Below are 4140 nucleotides of genomic sequence, written 5' to 3' on the forward strand. Positions count from 1 at the left end.
CCCTGATATGCCCATTCTCTATCTCTCCCTCCCTCTCTTTCAAGCAAATAAATAAAATTAAATATAAGTATTAAACAAAACAAAAATAAAGAAAAAACAAAGAAACAAAAATAAAATATATTTTATGAATTTCTTTCCCTTTCTTTTTCTTTCATTTTCCTTTGTTTCTCCTTTCTTTTCCCCTTATTTTCCTTTCTCACTCCTCCCCTTTTTTTTCCTTTATGGTAGGGTCTCTCTGTAGCCCAGGCTGACATAGAATTCACTATGTAATCTTCTCAGACTCACAGTGATTCTCCTACCTTGGCCTCCCAAGTGCTGGGATTAAATGTGGGTGCCACCATGCCTGTTTTTTATCTCTCTCTCTCTCTCTCTCTCTCTCTCTCTCTCTTTTTTTTTTTTTTTAGTATTTTATTTACTTATTTGAGAGAGTGAGAGAAAGAGGCACATAGATAGCCAGTGAGAGAGAATGGGCACACCAGAGCTTCTAGACAGTGCAAATGAACTCCAGACGTATGTGGTACCTTGTGCATCTGGCTTTACATGAGTACTGGGGAATTGAACTTGGATCTTTAGATTTTGCAGGCAAGTATTTTAACCACTGATTCATCTCTCCAGCCTTTGAATGTGTTCTTATTTGCTATATTCAGGAACATTCCTCCAGAGCCTTGAGAGTCATGCTATGTCCTGCCTCTATTCTTCATCCTGGACTTGTGAGCTCCAGTGTCTGTTGGGTGGAGAGGTACACTGTGCCTTCCACCAGCCCGGCCTGCCTAGTGAAACCCCAGTGTTAAGAAAGGAGCTTGGGCCAGGTGTGGTGGTGCACACCTTTAATCCCAGCACTCAGGAGGCAGAGGTAGGAAGATTGCTGTGAGTTGGAGGCCACCCTGAGACTACATAGTGAATTCCAGGTCAGCCTGGGCTAGAGTGAGACTCTACCTCAAAAAACCAAAAAAAAAAAAAAAAAGGAGCCTGGGAGCTGGAGGGGTGGTTTAGTGGTTAAGGCACTTGCCTGTAGAGCTAAAGAATCCAGGCTCAACTCTCCAGGACCCACGTAAGCCAGATGCACAAGGTGGCTCATGTGTCTGGAGTTCGTTTGTAGCCACTAGAGGTCCTGGCATGCCTATTCTCTCTCTCTCTCAAATAAATAAGTAAAAATAAAAATAAAATAAAATATTTTTTGAAAAAAGAAAGGAGCTTGGGGGCTGGGGAGATGGCTTAGCAGTTAAGATGCTTGTCTGCAAAGCCAAAGGACCCTGGTTCAATTCCCTAGGATGCACGTAAGCCAGGTGCACAAGGTGGTGCATGATTCTAGAGTTTACAGTGGCTCGAGGCCCTGGTGCACCTAGTCTCTCTCTCAAATAAATAAATAAAAATAAAATATTTAAAAAAATAACCAACAGAAAGGAGCTTGGGTTCCATTTGCACCTGTATCCATGGGAACCTTTTATTGCTTGTTTGTTTTGTTTTTCAAGGTAGGGTCTCACTCTAGCCCAGGCTGACCTGGAATTCACTGTGTAGTCTCAGGGTAGCCTCGAACTCATGGAGATCCTCCTACCTTTGCCTCCCAAGTGCCACCACGCCCAGCTATGGGAATCTTTTTATCATGGATTCAGGGAAGAAGGGGGTGGGGTGGCTTTACACGCAGGGACAGCTGGAGGCCTTCATTCCTCCCTGTGGTAGTTATCTTCTCATTGTTGGGAGAAACACCAGCCAAAAGCAGTTGATGGGAGAAAAGGAATTATTTTGATTAGTCTCCAGAGGACGCTTCATGATGGTAGGGGAGACATCACCTCTGCCACAACAGGTAGACAACAGCAGTAAGAGAATGAGCCAAGCTCTGGCAAGGGGGAGTTGGCTATAACACCCACAAGTGAACAACACAACTCCAGCAAGGCTCTGCCTTCCAAACTGAAAACAGCTAGGGACCAAGCATTCAGAACACATGAGTGTGTGGGGGACATTTGATTCAAACCACCACACTCCGTCCAGCATGGTGGTACACACCTTTAATGCAGCATTTGGGAGGCAGAGGTAGGAGTATCACTGTGAGTTTGAGGCCATCCTGAGACTATAGAGAGTGAATTCCAGATCAGTCTGGGATAGAGTGAGATCTTACCTTGAAAACAAACCAAACAAACAAACAAACTAGCGGGGTGTGGTGGCTCAGGAGGCAGAGATAGGAGGATCAAGATGAGTTTTAGGCCATCCTGAAACTACATAGTGAATTCTAGATCAGCCTGGGCTAGAGCAACACCTTATTGTGAAAAACCAAAACCAACCAACCAACCAACCAACAACATCACATTCATCTTTCTTTTTTTTTTTAAACAAAAAAAATTTATATTAATTGAGAGAGAAAGAGGCAGAGAGGGGTGGGGGGAATGGGCGTACCAGGGCTTCTGCTGGAAACTCCAGACATATGCAACACCTTGTGCATCTGGTTTATGTGGGTCCTGGAGAGTCGAACCTGGATCCTTTGGCTTTGCAGGCAAGTACCTTAACCACTAAGCCATCTTTCCAGGCCCACATTCATTTTTCATTCCCTAGGTCTTCCTGGTATTCCTCTCCATGTCAGGCTCTGTGTACCCAAAGCACCTAGACCCCACCTCAGGAAGCAGTCACAGTAGATGTTAATATTGTGAGAACAGTGAAATGCCTTTTCCTTATAAAAAGTAGTCCTCGGGGCTGGAGACACAGCTTAGAAGTTAAGGCGTTTGCCTGCAAAGCCAAAGGATCCCGGTTGGACTCTCCAGCACCCATGTAAGCCAAATGCACAAGGGGGCACGTGCACCTGGAGTTTGTTTGCAGTGGCTGGAGGCCCTGGCGCGCTCTCTCTCCCTCCCTCTTCCTGTCTGTTAAATTAAAAAAAAAAAGTAGTCCTGCCCAGATGAGATGACAGGGCGCTTTGACACCTCCACAGAGGAAACCATTGCCCAGGGTTCGGGGAATGTCTGCTCTGCTGTTTCTAGGGCTTCTAGACCAGGAACCAGAACCAAGCTGGCAAGCGGGTGCTTCTCACAGTCCAGGTAGGGCTGTGCTTCCTCCAAAGCCTCAGGGATGTCCCTCGGACTCCTCCAGCTTCTGCAAGCTCCTGGCATTCCCGGGCTCGTGGCTGCTCATTCCAGTCTCTGCCTGAGTCAGTTGTCAGCCTTTGTTTCCCAGGCTGGTAGCCAACAACTCTGCCTCAGCCTCTGGAGTGTTTGATGCCACCATACCCAACTTTGTGAGTGTCTTCTAAGGACACTTGTCATTAGGTTCAGGGCAACCCTGGGTCATCCAGGATGAATTCCTCCTCTGCAGATATCACCTCAGACACAGCTGCAAAGCTCTTTTCCAGGTAAGGTCATGTGTTCTGGAGGATATCACTGAAGGGCCATCACTCACAAGGTACGGTATCTTCTACATTTACATAGTAATGTGTAAATATATATTTTATATCAAAAGATATATATATATATTTAAATATATTTTATTTATTTATTTGAGAGAGAGAAAGAGGCAGAGAGAGAGAGAATGGGTACCCCAGGGCCTCCACCCACTGCAAACAAACTCCAGATGCATGTGCCCCCTTGTGCATCTGGCTTACATGGGTCCTGGAGAGTCAAACTGGGATCCTTTGGCTTTCCAGGCAAATGCCTTAAACACTAAGCCATCTCTCCAACCAAGATTTATGTTTTTATTATTTAATTTAATTTTTTTATTTTTATTTTAGAGAGAATGTGAGAGAGAGAGAATTGGTGTACCAGGGCCTCAACTTGAACTCAACCCTTGAACTCCAGATGCTTGTACCACTTACTGGGCATGTGCAATCTTGTGCTTGCTTCACCTTTGTGCATCAGGCTTATGTGGGACCTATAGAATTGAACATGTCCTTAGGCTTTGCAGGTAACCTTAACCTTAGCCTTAACTATGTAGTCTCAGGGTGGCTTCAAACTCATGGTGATCCTCCTACTTCTACCTCCTTAACCACTAAGCCATCTCTCCAGCCCTCAAAGATTTTTTTTAAAAATATATTTTTTTTTTAGGGCTGCAGAAATGGCTTAGCAGTGAAGGTGTTTGCCTGCAAAGCCAAAGGACCCAAGTTCAACTCCCCAGGACCCATGTAAGCCAGATACACAAGGTGGTCCATGTGTCTGGAGT

Source organism: Jaculus jaculus, chromosome 13 (genome assembly GCF_020740685.1).
Source record: "Jaculus jaculus isolate mJacJac1 chromosome 13, mJacJac1.mat.Y.cur, whole genome shotgun sequence".
Lineage (NCBI taxonomy): Eukaryota > Metazoa > Chordata > Mammalia > Rodentia > Dipodidae > Jaculus > Jaculus jaculus.